Genomic DNA, 19,393 nt, shown 5'->3' with positions numbered 1-19,393 from the left:
TGGAGGGTCACTATTGAAGAGTAAGAAGAGGGGATTAACATATTCTAAAATCAGTTGCCATGATCCTTGTACATATCTGTGAATAGAGTATAAGCCGTTGAGTTATATACTTTACATGGGGGAACTGAGTGGTATATGAGTTAGGTCTTAAATGAAAATTTTACCAAAGGAATCTTTAACTGTGCACTTATATATGTTGAGTTCATCTCAAAGGAATAAATAAGAGAGATTCAGACTTTGCCATGTGAGCGTATTTAATCATAATTGCTTAACAAACTCCCCATTATTGAAAAGTTAGATTGCTTCCAGGATCTCATAGCTATAAGTAACACAGGGATAAACGCTCTTACAGAATTGTCTTTATCCATCTCTCCAGGACTGTAAGAAGCAGAATTAGGGTAAGGGTTAGGCTAAGGGTCAGGGTCAGGGTGAGGGTTAGGGTTAGAGTTAGGGTTAGGGTAGGGTTTTGGGAAGGGAAGGGTTAGGTTTAGGTTTAGGGTTAGGGTTAGGATTGGTGAATATGATATGGTGTGAATTCACATTCCATAGTTTATATGTGAGAGCGAAGGTGAGGGCAGTGGCTTTTCTGAAGTTGGGATGTAATGTCTGTTTCAAAGGATGTGAACATTGCACCCTAGATATAATGGGTAGTGAGTGGCCAGAGAGTAGGGTTGGAGCTAGATTTAGGGTATTGTATAGGTTTCCCATTTCACTACCTGTGTAGTGTCGTGTGTGTTTCAGGGTGCGTTTTGGTGTGAATTTAACGTTCAGTGTTATGACTCATGTAGGAATATAAGTTCCTACTCAAGGGTCAGGGTTAGTGTTAGTGTTAGGTGTAGGATTCCGGTGAGAGATAGGCTGGGAATTTCTTTCTTTCTTTTCTTTTTTTTTTTTTTTTATCAGGGATTGAACTTGGGTCCTTGCACTTGTGAGGAAGTGAAAGGCGGCATTTTTTTTTTTTTTTTTTTTTTTTTTTTTTTGTATCAGGGATTGAACTTGGGTCCTTGCACTTGTGAGGCAGGCCACCGAAACACTGAGCTAAATCCCTGGCCCCTAGGCTGGGAATTTCTTTATCTGGGTATTGGGGTGTGGGTTTCCTAGTTAGTAGCAGCATGAGATTTTGCCTTAGGCTTAATCACAGTGCTAGATTTGAAGTAACGCTCTATGGGAATTTAGGAATCAGGATAGAGGTTAAGGTTTGGGTTAGGACTGGTGAGCATGATACAGAAGGAATTTACATATCAGATCGTTTGCATGTGTGAGGGAAGGTGAGTGCAGTGCCTTTTATAAAGGTGGGGTATAATGTGTGTTTGTAAGGACCTGAACACTGCACCCTAGATATAATGGGTAGTGACTGGCCAGTGAGGAGGGTTACACCTAGATTTAGGGGATGGAATAGGCTCCCCATTTTCCTTCCCGTGTAGTGTAGTGTGTGTTTGAGTGTGAGTGTTAGTGTTCATATGACCTTCAGTGTTAGGAATGATGTAGGAATATAAGTACCTCCTTGAGGGTCAGGGTTATGTTTAGAGTTAGGATAGCCTTGGAATTTCTTTACCTGGGTATTGCTGTGTGGATTGCATGAGAGTTCACCTTATGGTTAGCCACTGGGCAGGATTTCAAGTACTGCCCCATGGGAACATAGGGATCAGGTTGTCTGTTAGGGTTATTGTTAGGATTGGTGACTGATACACAAGGAATTCTCATTCCAGATAATTTTTTATGTGAGAATCCAGGTGACGGTTGTGACTTTTTGGTAGGTGGGATGCACTGCGTGTTTCCAAGAAACTAAGCATTGCCATGTGGATATAATGGGTAGCGAATGGCTAGTGAGTAGGTTTGAGCTAGATTTAAGAAACGGAATATTTTCCCCGTTTCACTCCATGTGTAGCGTACTGTTTGTTTAGGGTGAGGTTAGGTGATAATTTGATGCTCAGTGTTAGGAATGATGTAGAAATATAAGTGCCTCTTCGAGGGTCTGGGATAGGTTTATCATTAGGGTTAGATTTAGGGTGAGTGATAGCTTTGGAATTTCTCTGTGTATTGGGATGTGGGTTATATTGTTGGTATCACCATGAGATTTTCCTTAGGTTTAGCCACAGGGTAAGATTTCAAGTACCACCCTATGCAAATTTAGAAATCAGGTTGTGGGTTAGGGTTAGGATTGGTGAGCCTGATATGCAAGGAGTTCATGTACCTCATAATTTTCATGTGAGAAAGAAGGTGAGGTAAGTGACTTGTTTGAAGGTGGAATGTATGGCGGGTTTCCAGTTTTCTAAACGTTGCGTTCTGGATATAATGGATGGTGAGTGGCTAGTGAGTAGTATTAGAGCTAGATTTAGGAGGGGGAATTGACTCCCCATTTCACTCCCTGTGTAGTGTAGTGTGTGTTTGAGGGTGACGTTTGTTGTTAATTAAACTTTCAGTGTTAGGAATGATGGAGGAATATAAGCACCTCCTCGAAGGCCAGTGTTAGGTTATGGTTAGAATTAGGATTATGGTAAGTGATAGCTTTGGAATTTCTCTACCTGGGTGTTGGGGTGTGGGTTTCCTAGTTAGTATCAGCATGGAATTTCACCATAGGTTTAGCCACAGTCAGTATTTCAAGTACCACCCTATGGGAACTTAGGGATCAGGTTAGGGTTAGGGTTAACATTGGTGACCGTGACATGGAAGGAATACAAGTACCAGATAATTTGCCTGTGAGAAGAAAGTTGTGTGTACTGACATTTTTGAAGGTCAGATGTACTGCAGGTTTCCAAAGACCTGAACATTTCTGTCTGGATATAATGGGTAGTGATTGGCTAGAGAGTAGGGGTAGAGCTAGATTTAGGAGATGGAGTAGGCTCCTCATTTCTCTCTCTGTGTAGCGTAGTGTGCGTTTGAGGGTGAGTGTTGCTGTTCATTTCTCATGCAGTGTTTGGAGTGATGTGGGAATATAAGTACCTCCTCCAGGGTCAGGGTTAAGATTAGGGTTAGGGCTAGGATTAAGGTGAGTGATAGCCTTGCAATTTTTCTCCCTAGATTTTCAGATGAGGATTTCGTAGTTAGTATTAGCATGAGATTTCTCCTTAGGTTTAGCCAGAGGGCAGGATTTGTAGTATCGCCCTATGAGAATTTAGGAATCAGGTTGTGTTTTATGGTTAGGGTTAGGATTGGTGATTGTTGTAAAGAAGGTATTCATGTACCACATAATTTGCATGTGAGAAGGAAGCTGAGGGCAGTGATTTTTTTTGTATTTGAGTTTATCTGTTTATTTTACATATACAGTACAGTTACATTCACTATTTGGATCTTGTGCCTTTACATGACAAGTGGTCTTGGTTCTCATTTTTCCCCCTTTCCCCTGCCCTCCCTTTATCCCTTCCTCCCCTCCCATTTACAAACACTTTTTTCCATTTTATGAACTTTTCCCCCTTATTACCTTTCCCCTATGCTTTCTGCTTTCCCTGTACCTTTATCCCTCTTCTTCCCATTTCAGAATGTCATTTATCTCATTAGGATCTTATGTATTATTACAGTTTATTCACAACCAAGCAACTATTCAGCATTTACACATGCGTGCCTTATTTATTTCACTTAGGAGTATATCCTAAATATGTATCCAGTTTCCTATGAATGAATCTAATTTCTAATTCTTTATGGCTGAGTAGTAGTCCATTTTATAGAAAAACCACATCTTCTTTATCCAATCTCCAACTGATGGGCAAATGGGCTGTTTCCAAGTATTGGCTATTAGAAACTGTGCCACTGTCAACATGGGTGTGCATATATCACTCTGGTATCATTATTTTAATTCTTTTGGAATGATACCCAGAAGAAGGATGGCTGGGTCAAATGGAACCTCTAGTACCAGCTCTTTGAGGTATCTCCACATTGATTTCCATAGTGGTTGCAGCAGTCTGCACTCCCACCAAAAATGGAGAAGGGTCCCTTTCTCTCCACAACCCTGCCAACATTTGTTATTGGTTAATTTCTTGATAGTATCCTTTCTTGGTGGGGTGAGGTGGAATCTCACCTATTTTCATCTGCATCTCTTGAATGACCCATGATGTGGAACAATTTTCACATATTTACTTGCTGCTTTTACTTCTTTGTCTGAGAAATGTCTGTTCATTTCAGATGCCCATTTTTGAAATGGGTCTTTATATTGGGGGGCTCTGATTGTTTTGAGTTCTTCATATATTCTATATAATAGTCCTTTGAGAAGCAGCTGGTAAAATTTTTTCTCACATTTTAGGTTGCCTCTTAGTTTTGTTGATTGTTACTTTTACAGTAGAGAAGATTTTTGATATGGTGAGATCCCAGTTGTCGATTCTTTCTGCTAGTTCCCATGCTACTGAGGATTTGTTCATAAAGTCTTTTCATATGCCAGTGTCTTCAAGAATTCTTCCTAACTTATCTTCCAGCAAGTTTAGTGTTTCTGTTTTAATATTTAGATCTTTAATCCACTTGGATTTTAATTTAGTGCATGGTGAAAGATAAGGGTCTAGTTTTAATCTTTGGCAGGTTGAGATCCAGTTTTTCCAACACTATTTATTAAATAGGCCATCCTTCCTCCAGTGGGGATGGTCAGCTCCTTTGTCAAAGATGAGGTATCTGAGTACATCTGGAGTTGTTTTTATGTCTTCCAATCTGTTCCACTGATCCTCAGGTCTGTTTCTTTGCCAGTACTATGCTGTTTTTATCACAATGGCTTTGTAGTATAGTTTCAAGTTGGGAATTGTTTTGAGAAGTTTGTAACAGAGCTTTTTAAACACAACAGCACTTTAAAAAATTAATCTAAAGTTATTTTTGTGGACCAATGGATCATGAAACTTGAATTCTGTATTGGCTCACAAAGAAACCTCAGCATCACCTGAATCCAAAATGGCTTATATAATTTTAGATGGTGCTGAATGAAACCCTGCTGCTCATCCTAGAATGAAAGCAGTTATAAGCAGCAGAAAAATATGTTGGGGATCTAGCCCCATGGTGCAAATACAAAAGCAAATAAAAGCATATCAAAGCTGGCCAAAACAAAGGAGAATTCTAAGCCAAATGAAACCAAAACAAATGTATGGGATGTTTCTTTAACCTTTGAATCTCTCTTACACCAATCTTTTTTCACACCAGAATGACCTGCAATAGATCTGAATGGCCCCAAGTAGTAAAGGTCCTTGCCTCACCCAATCAGCACTGCTGAATGACCCAAAGAAAGGTCCAAACTGTGGATACAGTAGATCCTTGGAGTGTGCTTCAAGGGGGAAACCAGACAGAGCCCATCAACTCTGAAAGAGATGGAACCTGGATCTTGTACTAGATCAGAGCTCCAGAAACTTTTTTTTAACTTACAAAAGCATTTATAGGCAGCTGATGTAGCAGATGGGAAAATAAGGGAGAATTTTCAGAGTTTAAAGGTGTCCCTGACAGGTACTGGAATGTCCCTGGAGTCCCAACAGCAGGTTGTGCTAGCCATGAGCAAGCAGTGTCTTTCCCAAGTGATTGTTAAGATATACTAAAATCCCTTCCTGGTCACCCAAAGTGTTACCAGCCACTTAGGCTCATTGGCTCAGGTTTGTCTCCTTGTCACCGACCAAACCAGAGGAGGGCAAATATTTGGGTAGAAAGGATATAAAGCTAGCTTCAAGGTGTTAGAGGAGCCAATTTTACTCACATCGCCAACTCTGTTTTCAGATGGGCAGTGGTGTTTTACAGGAGGAAGTGACAATGGCCTCTAATAGTAATCCACAGTGCTACCTCTAACATGAATTTAATATCCAGGGATTATCTATTATTGATGCCTGCACTTCAGCATCTAATACTAATATACACAGAATAGCATCAAAGCTAATACAACATTTACTCTGTGGCTCCTCATACTAATCTGGTATCCACATTATAGCTCTGTATTAGCAACATCACATCCCACTTCAGAGTCCTAATACTAATAAAACATGAACAAAGCAACTTCTTCATATGAGTAAAGTGTCCACATACTGGCCGCTAATACTATGATAGTATCCTCCCCATGGTCTTTTATTAAGTATATACTATTTATTCTGTGGCCCATAATATCCACACTGTGGACTTCTCAGATTAATATAAAATCTATATAGCAGTATTTTTTTCTTTGAGAAAGCATCTCATGGTGCAGTCTAGGTGCCCTAGAATTCAAGGCCTCTTCCCTAAGTCTTTCAATTGTTTGGATTACAGATGTGTTCCACCATGTTGGATCCAAATGGTATCTTAGTATAATATCCACATTGTGACCTTTAGTGGTAGTTGAATGTCCATAGTGTAGCCTGTAATACTAATTTTATATCCACACAGCAACCAGTAGTACTATTATATCTCTTGTGGTCTTAAATACTAACAATATCCATGCCATGCCCTCCTGTACTCATGCGCAGTAATACTCAGGCATTACTCTCAGATAATGATATATGATCCATAGAGTGATCTCTAATTGTATTATCCACACTGTGATCACTTCATAATGTTATGATAATACTCAGAGAGTGACATTTCTAATGTAATATCCATGCAGCGGACTCTGAATATTATAATTTCGATTGTGGACATTACAGCTTGTGTCTCAATTTCTCCCCAAAACCTCATGCACTCATAGGTGGGACTTTTCATACCTGGCTGGATCTAGGTTGTGTGATACTGGGGTTAAGGGTATTTGGTACTAAATTAGTCCACTGACTGGAATTAGCATGAATCTGGGTGGGGCCAAATGGATTTACTGAAGACAGAAGCCCCACCCTGGGTGTGGGTGTCACCATCCAAAATGTGGGGTAGTCTGGAAGGGATAAAACGGAAAGGGAGCCTTGCTGCTTGCTGCCTTCTTGCTATTCCTTGAACCATTTCTCCTCAGTGATGGCCCTCTGCTAAGATGCCCTCCCTTATAACCAGCCAACTATGGACTGAAACCACTACAAACTGTGAGACATAAACCTTTCCTTTTTACATTTTGGGTGCTGGGTATTTTGTCTCAGCAATGAGAATAGTAACTAAGAGAGTGGCATTTATATCTAACAAAATATGCACACATTGGTGTTTAATACTATTACTCATGGTCCTCCTCATTCTAATATAACTTTCACATAGTAGGACAATGGTTTTACAGTTCTGGATGGACTGCATTTTGGTAGTGTTAGTGTGACAGTTAAAGATCAAGTGGCACCTTGATTGGCTTTGAGATCCACCTAGGGGATTGGTGGAATATAGTTCTTTTTGTGTATCTATGGGTCATGAAGGCACTGCTTTTATGTCTCTATCTCACCCTTCACCCAAACATCTTTGGAACTGTTCCCTTACTCTGCTTCTTTGCTACCATGAAATAATCAACTTTACTTTGTCACATACTTCCTTCATGATGTTCCTTCCTTGGGGCCAGCCAACTGTGTACTGAATTCTCCACAAATATGAGACAAATTGAACTTCCCCTTCTTTAAGTTGTGTGTGTCAGGAGTTGTTTCTTCACAGTGAGAAAGACCACTAATACACTTAGCTGCTATAGTGATGCTTGGTGTTTCTTTTCTGGAATAATATTGATAGCAGAAAATATTTCATTTCCCAATAATTTCAAACATATAGGACACCAGCAATCATATTAGTACACAGTGATTTATCCACTTAACTCCTCCAGTGCTTATTATTTTTCCTACTTGGCAAGTCTGTATGAAAAATGACAGTGTATTTTACCCAAATTTGGACACTCCTAGGCAACCAACAGAGAGACTGCATGTAAGGAAATTAAAGGTTTTTGGCATGAATGTCCAATCCATTTTCCAACCTCAATTTCACCACTTGTCTCACCTAGGAGTATTCTTTTTTTCCATTTGGATCCTGTTTTCTTTTCTGAAACTTGTTGTGGGAATGTTTTCCATTGCCATGATCTTGACAGAGATAAAGAACATATTCCTTTTTTCTTGAATACATATTTTCTGTTCTTCTGTGTATCTATTTAGGTATGGAAGTGTTGAGTAGTCTAGTAAGTCTGTATTCTACTTTTTGAGGCCATGCCAAAGCATTTCACCCAGAGCCTGCACAGTGTGCAAGGTTTCCAGTTTCTCAGCTTCCTTACCAATACTTGTTACCTTAAGTTATATGGATGGTACGTACTGTAGTAGGAGTGAAGGAGAACCTCACTGTGGTTGCAGTTTACATTTGCTTAATGTCTGAGATGTTAAGCATGTTTGTGTTTTCATGTGGAAGGGGTGGAGGTATTTGTTCCACACCCTGACTCTCTGGTGTTTGGCTCAGTCATAAGTTCTTGCATCTTCCATTCACTGAGATGATGGCCCACAGGACCATTCAGTTAAGAGAGGCAACATCACATCCAGCTGTTGAGTTCTCTCATTCCTAAGTTTGTAACTGCTGGACCTGTTCACAGCACTCCTTGCAATTCCCCAAGCTACAAGTCATCAGCAGCCCCACATTAGTTACTTCTTCCTTTGCTGAGATAGAATACCCAATGCCCGAAGTTAAAGGAGGGAAGATTTATTTCAGGTCAAAGTTTGGAAAGGCTTCAGTTCATGGTTGTCTGGCTCCAAGACAGGGAGGCCTGGTAGAGGGGCATCACAGTCGTGAAGCAGCTCAAGCAGAAGGCAGCAAGCAGCACCAGTAACAGCTGCTTCTCCCTTTTATCCCTCCCAGGATACCTGTCTTTTCGGTGGTCATGGTGGGTCTTCCCATTATCCACACCCAGAACTATGCTAAACCAATCAGTGAACTACTTTAGTAATCACATACCCTTAATCCCAGTATCACACCCTTGACCCCAGTATCATACACTCTAGATCTAGCCACATCCAAAACACCCCACCTATGGCCCCACAAGGCTTTAGGGGAACATCTAGAAACAAGCCATAACAAGCCCCTTGCCTCGACTAGCTGCTGCATGTAAACACCTCATATTTTTATCCAGTTGGAAGGAGGTCTTCAACATAGGGAGAAACATGCCCACTGAGACCACTTTGACCTTGTCTCTATCCACTGCATCTTCTCCTGACCTGGACATCTATTTTTTGGGCCAAGGTCAGCTAGATGAGTGCACACTGTTCTCCACAACTTAGAGTCACCTCTACCTGAACTATCATAGTAGCTCTTGTCATGTGAGATACATGACCTTTTCACAGTTGCTACTTCCTTTCTGGATTTGTTGATTCCTGTTAAAATCATCCCAGGCCTCCTATCCTGGACCTTTTTGTTCTGGGATTTGTCAGGGCAACCCTCAGTTTCACTGCCTGTGTGCATTCCAACCCTTCCTTTCTTGCCTCTTCACAACTCAAGGAAGCTCCAGGTTTTGCAGACCACAATTTCCTCCTAATCCCTCTCCACCTGTGTGTTCCTTCCTGTCCCCATTTTAGGAGACCCCCCTGGCTCTGGGGGAAGTGACATGAACCTTTGTGTCCATGACTTCTAAATCCCATCCCCCTGCATTCATTTTATATTATGCTTTTTCCTGACACCCTACTGGGAAGTGAGCTGTTCTGGGTAGGGACTTCTTCATTTCATCCCTGTGTGCCTACAGGTTGGGAGGGAGGAGGAAGTGAGGAGCAGAAACCAAGAAAGATAAGGAGAATGACATAAGGATAATAAAAGATAGGTAACTGGACACGATCCTATGATTTATTGGAGGGGAATAGAAATGAGACTCAGCCATGAATTTAAGGCACTCATACAGGAATGTGAATCTTTGGGGTTTCTACTGAAGGAAGATGGCACTGATCGAGGAAGGGGAAGCCACTCTGACTGATCACAGAATGAATGAAGTTTCCCATGGCTTTCTTGGATAGGGTTTGGTATCACAATTTTAGTTGCCAAGGGTGCAGTTTCAGAAGACGTTTCTTCCTTTGTGAGACATGGACTGCTGAGTGATCATGGTTAACTCATCGTCTGGGCTGTTCAATTTTTGTGTGGCCATTGTTATTGTGTCATGCAAAACCTTCCATACTTGTGGGTCTGGGGCCCTATAATACAAACCAAGGAGGTTAGGTGTTTGCACTGCTGAGGGGTTGCATGAGAGTGGGGGCAGAAAAGATAAGAGATAAGAAAAGCACATCACATTTTCAATGACAGAGAGGCAAACTAACCCTACATTGTAATCTTGGCCGAAGTCTTTGTAGTTGCTTTCACTGGTATACAAGTATGATTCATAATAATTATAACTATAGTAGGGAATTGGTAATATTAACATATTACATCTTAATCATTTTTACTTTCCTTTTCCCTCCCAATCTTTCCATCTTTCCAAACTCAGGTCACCTTGTTATCTCCATAAAATCTACATCCATTTTTCATTTCACATTTCTTTTATGTAGCTTTTAAATTATGTGCATGTTTAGTTTTTCTTAAAAGTGAAACTATTCCATATGTAACCCTTTGTGTGTAGTTCACTTCACTTAGTATTATAGTTTCGGGATGCATTCATTTTCCCACAAAAGAATCAAATTTATCTTCTTTTTGAGACACTATAGTTTAGCACCACAGAGAAGGAAGAAAGCCAGATGTGGGTGTGCTTGCCTGAAATTCCAGCACTAGGGAGGCTGAAGCGGGAGGATTGTCAAGGCCATCCTTGCTACCTAGTGAGTTTGAGGCTAGTCTAGACTATACAGTGATGTCTTGTCTCAAAAAACAAACAAAAAGAAGAGACAAAGAAAAAGACCGATGGAAAGAGAATAATATATGAAACAGAAAAAAAAGAAATTAAGGAAAAAAGTAGCAAACTTGTAATAAATGTTATAGATGATACGGAGAAATAGGAAAACTCATATGTTGCTGGTTGAAAATGGTAGATGGTGCATCCTTTGTAGGAAACATTATGGCAGTTCCTGAAATGTGGGAAACATAATTATTAGTTGCAAGTGTTGTTAACTTTAGTAACTCCATTTTGTTAACTTCCTCCACCTATTGTGGGAATCATGATTATTAGTTGTAAGTGTTGTTAACTTGTTTTTGTTGAGCCTGTTTTCTCTTTCCTGTGTGAACTCTCATTTCTGTGGAACAGGTGTTGAGGTTACTATGGTAATCCTAGTCCATAATAGTTTGTGGGTTTTTTTTTCCTTTAAAAGGCTGATGCTTGCCTGCAATAAACGTCGCCTTGATCACACTCTTGTCTTGGCGTCCTTCCTTTCTCTCTGCCCCATCTCCACCCTGCTGCTCTTTCAGGTTTGAGACACTGCTGGACAGTGCTCTGTGTCGCCGGCTCACGACACTGAAACTTTTAAGTAAATTATTATTCTAGGAATATATAAAAAATTGAAAATAGATTCTCAAAGATGGAAATGCTAACTACACAAATTTAATTATTACACATTCCATGCATGTACTTTATTAAATATTATTGTGGATCAATACTTTAAAAAAGAAGGGCTGGGGATTTAGCTCAGCAGTTTGGTGGCCTGCCTTACAAGCACAAGGACCCAAGTTCAATCCCTAGTACCAAAATAAATAAATAAATAAATAAATAAATAAATAAATAAAAATAAAAAAGAAAGAAAATAGTATCTAAAATGATTTTCACAACTACCTACATCACAACACAATTCACAATACCTAAAATAAGAAAAGCACATACACACACAAAAAAACCAGTTACTGAGGAGTGAATATTAAAATTTGGGACGGAAGGAAATATCATTCAGCCTTTTAAAAGAAGGCAATTCTGATAAATGTTACAACATGGATACACCTTGATGACATAAGACAAAGTCACTAAAACATAGCACTAAATTCCCTTTGCGTGTGATACTGACAGTCATCAGATTCATTGGTACAGAAAGGGAAAGTGTGAGCGTCATGGGCAGGAGGACGGGATGGGGTATTATGGCGAGCCATTATGGTGAGCCTTGACACAGGCCTAGCCATGATTGAACTTTGAGTCACCTCCCTGGCACGGATGTGCTCTCGCCCATAGCCACGGGGCGAGTTCAGCTGGTAGCAGATGTAACCCATAATGGTTGTTATTGTTTCCCTCTGGAATGTGTGGGCGGTACTCTCGCTCCCGTGCAGCTCTCGCTCCCGTGCAGCCCTCGCTCCCATGCAGCTGGAGAGTATAAAAGGAAGAGGTTCTGTAATAAAGCAAGCAAGGAACTTGAGAAGAAAGGTGCCTCCCATCTCTCTGTCCTCGTCCTTTCAGGTTTAGGACTTGCTGGCAGAATCCTGACGTCGCGGCTCGCGATAGGGTATTAAGTTTAATGGAGATTCCCTCAAAAATTTAAAAGATAAAAACTGATCACATAGTTACAGTGACTTTTCCCATTGTGGGAGACTGCCTGCAAGACAGCTGGCTGCTTGCATTGCAGTTCCCTGAGCGAAGGAGTTGCTATGTTGTAAGTTCTGATTGGCCGTGATCGGCTGCCATCTTATGGCATTATTTACAATAACCATTTTGTAGAGCTGAGTTTCGCTTTCCAGAAAAAACACCTGCTTCTTGTAAATCATGTGTATTCTGTGGAGCCATAATTGTGGCCTTGTACAGTTATCCTTGAGATTGTTTTTCATCCTTGAAGTTGTTTTTACTTTCATATTATTGCCTGATATAAGTGTGAGAGCCATCTGGCAGAAAGTAGTAGTAGTAGTAGTAGAAGTAGAAGTAAAAGAAGAATAAAGAAGAACCCTGTTTGAATCTGAGCATGACTCTGTGTTTACTCTCGGTGAATCCTCTCAGGTTTGGGGCCTGCTGGCAGGACCCCGACGTCGTGGCTCACGACAATTAGGACCCTGATAATTGTGGGCAGTCAGAAAACACTGCCTGGGTTCTTAACAATTTTAAAAGTGAATAAATATTTTCAAAATTTTCAAAAGAATAAGCCACACAAACTTAAAAGTGAATGACAAAATTAGACAAATTCTCAACAAACCTAACTTTCTTCCAGAAATACATTTCAAGGCACAACTAAGAAGCTTAAACTCTCTCATTTAAACTTCTCTAAAAACACATTTAGCTATACAAGAGATGCTCTTCATGGCATAGTTAGCTAACTAGATACAGTTAGCTAGATGGCCTGGGAACACCAGATTGCTCTAGGTATGATATTGGGGAAAAAGATAACTTGTTAGAAGGAAAATGTTGAACTTTTATCCCTAATGATAAAACCTCAGATGGGATCATCACTAAGACCCTATAAGGTTTTCATACTTCAGCTGATGAAGTTACTGAAAATTCCTAAATTGATGGTCCCTTCACAGGGTGGCTAGAAAACTTGTTTGAAACATCCCTCATAATTGTAGCTGGAATCTTCCCTGGAATAGGAGGCTGCATTACTCCAGATGTGAGAGTTCTAGCCCAAAGATTGAGTCTTCCCCAACTAAGAAGATCTGTGGCATATCAAAAACATTATCTCTTGCAATTACAAGAAACTATTGTCTTATGAAGAAGAAAATCAACCACATTAGAAATATTTGAAAACTACAAAACAAAACAAAACCCTTTAAACATGAAAATGGGAAAAGGATTCTATAATAGAGGAAAAGATTGAGAGGTAAACATTTTAATTCATTCATATTTCACTAACTGTGCTAATAAGCCCTTTACATATAGACATAGATCAGTCAGCAAGGACACATAGGCTATACAAACACTCCAGACCTGATTTTTCTCCAGTCTGGGGAAGCCAACATGCTAAAAATAACTTTAAAGAGAAATACGGAGTGAGGAGGGAATGAAAAAAACTGAAGGGGAACAACAGGTGTGGGATGAACTTGATTGCTCAGGATAGACTGTGAACCCTGTACCCCAGGCCAATGGAGATGGGAGGAGAAACTCCTGTGAGTTAGGAATGAAAACACACAGCTTCTCAACTAGTTTGTGCCTGTGTCTGTATGGGCACCATTCTCAGAAGAGTTTGGATTAAAAGCTTTGCTTTTGCTGCCTCTGGAATCCAATTCCTCTTTTTTTTTGGCCTGGAAAAGTGAGACAAGTGAGATAATTTCTTACAAAGGGCACACTGGGGAATTTTACCTGTAGCACAGAAATGGCCCATGTTCTCAGTTCATTAGTACATACTCTGGTAAACAATTTAACCTCAGGTGTCTGAAATTTTCCTTAGACCCCCCCCCCACTGCAGTATATAATCCCACCTGAGTGCAGGCTTTCCCCTTTGTGCTCACAGAGGAGGCCAGTTAGGCCTCAGTTCTCTTGTTTCCAACAGAGTTAATAATGCCTTAGCTTATTTTATAAGCTCTTAGACTATGGATTTGGCTGGTTATATTTACAGTTTTGTATCAATCATCTCTTAAGTTAGCCTATAAATATTGTTTCATTTTCTCTGGTCAGAACATTTGGGTAAGCTCCTAGGGGATGCCTGCCACTCGGGCCAGGTTTTCTTCAGTAGCATGTATTTAACAAGCCAACTAGCTTTGGTGGATACAACTAGCAAAATTTTGTACTTCTCACACTTAACTTTCACATGAGGAGTTCTTCTGGAACCCAGTCTAGGAAAATTAGAGGGAAAGTTCTAAGTTTTAAGAGAAAAAGCCAATATTTTCCAGCAAAATAGTTCAGTCTATTAAATATAATATATAATGTCTACTATCTCCACTTTCAAAGTTTTTTTATGTTGAACTATTGTTTCTGCCTACTTGTGGGGTAACAATAAGATGGGGCAATTAAATTTCTATATAAATAAAAAATAAGATATTGTTGTAAACTGCCTTGCCTGACATTTAAGGAAAAATAAACATTTTAAGACTCATTTTTACAAACATTTAATTTTTTGTTTTCTTTCTTTACTGAATCATTTCAGGTATAAAATACAGTTACACTCATCATTGAGATCTTGTGCCTTTATATGATACATCTTGGCTCTTATTTTTCCCTTCCCCCTGCCCTCCCTTCACCTCCTCCACCCTTCCTTATTTTGAAACATTTAATTTTAATGAGGCAGTAGAGAACACAAGAAACTATTTCAACAAATCTAAAAACTTTAATAAAGTTTTGTTTTAAATTTTACTAAGAATGGATCACTATCTTAAGCTTTATTCCTTTAAACAAATTTTGAGCAGTAATAAGATAATTGCTTATATGTAGATAAGAGATGAAATGAAACATTGAGCTGGTGGGTTTTCTCCTTACTGCCTGCAGCAGCTGTGTCTGCTTATAGCACCCCTCACCATTACCCACGCCATGCAAACAGAAAGTGTCTCTTGTCCTGATTGGCTGCTGTGGGTCAACCAATCCCATTTTTTCAGCTGTCTACTCAGAGCTCTATCATCACAAGCTTCAGGACATTCTGCTGCAAGAAAGGATGGTGGAGCAGCAAAGGGTGGTGCAGGCCCATGGACACTACTTTGAACTCTACTCCAACTGCCTCATCTTCCCCTTGACCCAGACATGAAGTCTCTGAGCCAATGCTGCTCAGGTGAGTGCTCACTGGTTTATGTGGCCCAATGCCATGCATGCCTGCACCCTTGTGCTTGTGGGATCCTTGGCCGCTGAAGTGCTCCCTACTTGATTCCTGGATTTGATGATTGGCAAATTTAACCCTATATTGTAATCTTGGCCAAAGTCTTCTTTGTTGTTGCTTTAATTGGTATACACTTATGATTCATAATAATTATAATTATCTTGTGGAATTGGTACATATACGTATTACATCTTAATCCTTTTACTTTCCTTTCTCTTCCCAGTCTTACCCTTTTTTTGGTGCTGCTGATCAAAATGGGGACCTTGCACTTGTAAGGCAGATGGCAGAACCAGTCTTCTCCTCTTTTAAAACCTAGATCCCCTTTTTACCTCCTCAAAATCTACATCCCTTTTTCATTTCACTTTTCTTTGATGTAGCATTTAAATTATGAATATTTTTAGCTTTTCCTATAAAGGAAACTATTCAATATTTAACCCTTTGGGTGTAGTTCATTTCACTTAGCATTATAGTTTCAGGATGCATTCATTTTCCCACAAATGAATCAAATTTATGTTTTTTTGTTTTTTGTTTTTTTGAGATGCTATAGTTTAGGCTTGCGTCTGGCTGGGATAACCAGGCTGACCTCTATCTCACAGTAATCTTACTGTCTCAACCTACTAAGTGCATTTTATCTCTCTTTATGGTGAGTAGTACTCCATTTTGCATATATAGATTTTTTAATATATTTATCTTTTGGTGGATATATAGGTTGTTTCCAAAATTTAGATATTATGAATTGTGCTGTTACAAACAGTGAAAGCATGTATCTCTGTAAGATGTCATTACAGCTTTAGTGAAAAGACCTAGAATAGTTATATCTGAGTCAAATGGATCTCTGATTTTAGTTTGTTGGGGGACTCTCCAGAGTGTTTGTACTATTTCTTATTGTAAGAAACTTTGCAGAACGATTCCTTATTCCCCTCAACCCCACCTGCATTACTTTTTGTGTTCTTATGCATGCTTACTGGAAAGAGCTCCAGTTTAAATGGGGTTTGATTTGAATTTCTCTAATGGATGAAGATATTGAACATACTCTTTCTACATTTTGTGGCCATAAATGAGTTTTTATTTTTTTAAATTTGGTCTTTATTTTGGAGTGTCTAACGTTTTTGAGTTTTTGAAACATATTTTAAATTTTAATCCTTTATCCAGGGAAGAGCAGACAAAGATTTCCCCCCTCTGGAGATGCTCTCTTCAGTCTGTTTGGTGTTTCCTTTGATGTAAAACACCTTAATTTGACATATCATTTGTGGATTGTTGATATGATTTCTTGTGCAATTGAGTTATTTAGAAAGTCCTTGCTCCTGCACATGTCTTCAAGAGCTCTACTTATTTTATTTTCCATCCTATTCTGTTTCTGGTTTAATATCCAGTTCTTTTGTCCATTTGGACTTGGCTTTTGTAGAGAATGTGTGACGTCTGGATTTTGTTTTCTGTATTAGGACCAAGACCATTTTGAAGCTGCTGTCTTTCTCCATTGTGTGTTGCTTGACCTTTTGTCCAAAGTCATGTGGTTAAAGGTGCCTGGGTTTGTTTCTTCATTCTCACTTCTATTGCAATCAACATGTACGTTTTTATGCCAATACCATGATATATTTATCACTGTAAGTTTACAATGTAACTTTAAATCTTGAATAATGATTCATCCTGCTTTGCTCTTATGCTCAGGATTCTTTGGCTACTCTTGACATTTTCTGACTTCTTATGAATTATAACAGTGTGCTTTATAGTTGTGTAAGTAATACTGAAAGTAGTTTGATGGGAATTACATTAAAAACATGTGTCATTTGTGGGAATATGAACATTTTGACTATATTCACTGGCCTTGTCTGTGCAGGAGCAAGGAGCAAGTATTTTCTAGTGTCTTCAATCTCTCTCTGTTATTTAGAGCAGTGCAGTTTTTGTTACAGGGGATGTTTACTCTTCTTGTCGTGATCATTCTCAGGTATTTGCTTTTTTTGGAAACTCATTAATGGGATTGTTTACTGATTTCTTTTTTTCAGTGAGATAATGCTTTGTCTGCAAAAGCAGTATTGATTTTTGTACTTTGAACTTTTTGGTCATGACTTTGGTATGGTCTGATATTGTCTTGTTCAGAAATTTTCCATTTTTTGTTGAATTGTTAATTTTTGACATTGAGAATTATTTCTGTGGTTTGAATACAAATTTATTTTGCAACATTTGTTTTTCAAAGTATAGCCCTGTATTGGCTTGTTTTAGTGATGTTTAAAAGTAAAAATTCTACTTTTCTTAGGGTTATAAAAATGATTTCTATACTGATTCGCATAAATAATTGGTATATAAAATTTACATATACATATAAATTAAATATAATTCAAAATATAAATATAAGTGATACACAGTTTTAACATGAAATGTTTAATTTGCATATAAAGATATTTGTCATTTAATTACTTGAATGACTGGACTTCTGACTGAGGTGCACTGGATTTATGACCTTCCACTGGGACTTATAATCCATCTTTTTCTCTATATAGTTCTCTGCAACTTGTTTTTAGAGACTCAATATTTTTGGGGGGTACAGTACATGTTTTTTATACAGTACTGTAAAATGTGTTGGTTGTACTGTATGGTACAGAAATGTTGATTTTATTCTTCTCTATATTACAGTGCTATATGTAAGAGTTGGGCAAATGAAAGCAAAGTCTTCAAATTGGAATTTCCTTTAACCCTTTCTTTGTTCTGAATATTGTACTGTACCTACTATATACAATTTCTAATTTATTCAACAATTCATTTAATGACAGTCTCAGGAACAGAACCTGGTCAATAAATAATGAATATTGGTAATACATAATCTATTAATTCTACATAATTGATATGTAATAGATACACAATCGATATATATATATAATTGATACATTATTGGTATATCAAGATAATTGATAATTACTTTTGTTAATTTTAAATTTTTTTCACTGTTTATTGGTACTTTTTTGTTGTACAGTACATTACATTCATCAATGGGATCTTGTACCTTTACATGATGTATCTTGGTTCTTATTTTACCCCATATTCTTGCCCTCCCTTCACCCCCTCCACCCTTCCATATTTACAAAGTCGTTGTTACCATTTTTTTCCTTTTCCTGTATTTTTGCTTTTCCCTTCTTTCCTTTCCCCTACCCTTCTCACTTCCCCTACTCCTTTAGCTTTTTTCTTCCTATTGCACACTATCAATTGTAAAATTTGAATCCTATTTACACTTTGTTTTTCACACCAGAAAAACTATGTGGTATTTACACTTGTGTACTATTTATTTCATGTAAGACTATGGCCTTAATATTCATACATTTAGCTATTAATGTCTCTAGTTTTTCATTCTTTATGGATGAGTAGTAGTCTATTTTATGGAAAAACAACATCTTTCTTCAGTCTCTAGTTGGTGGGCAATTGGTCTGTTTCCAAGTTTTAGCTATTACAAAATGTGCCACTATAGACATGGGTACACATAATTGCTGAGGTATGATTCTTTTAATTCTTTTGGAAAGAAACCCAGCAGAAGGATAGCTGGGTCAAAGGGACCTCTAATTCTAGTTTGTTTGTTTGTTTTTTAGGTATCTCCTTATTGCTTTCCGTAGTGGTTGCACCAGTCTGCACTCCCGCCAACAATAGAGAAGCGTTTCTATCTCCCCACAAACCCACCAGTACTTTTTATTGTTTAATTTCTTATTAGCCATTCTTTGTGGGGTGAGGTGGATTCTCAGTGTTGCTTTCATCTTCATCTCTCGAATGACCAGTGTTGTTGAACAGTTTTTCATATATTTATTATCATCTTTTACTTGTTTGTCTGAGAAATGCCTGATCATTTCAGATGCCCATTTTTGAATTGGATCTTTCTATTTGGGGTGGCCTGATTTTTTTGAGTTCTTTATATATTCTATTTAGTAGACCTTTTTTGAGGAACAGCTGATAACATTTTTTCCCACATTGTAGGTTGTCTCAGCGCTATTGCTGGTTTCTCTAGCAGTGCAGAAGAT

Source organism: Fukomys damarensis, unplaced genomic scaffold, assembly GCF_012274545.1.
Source record: "Fukomys damarensis isolate Sample0158 unplaced genomic scaffold, DMR_v1.0_HiC HiC_scaffold_23, whole genome shotgun sequence".
NCBI classification, from domain to species: domain Eukaryota; kingdom Metazoa; phylum Chordata; class Mammalia; order Rodentia; family Bathyergidae; genus Fukomys; species Fukomys damarensis.
The sequence above is the reverse complement of the archived record's forward strand: the minus strand, read 5'-3'. Positions refer to the sequence as shown.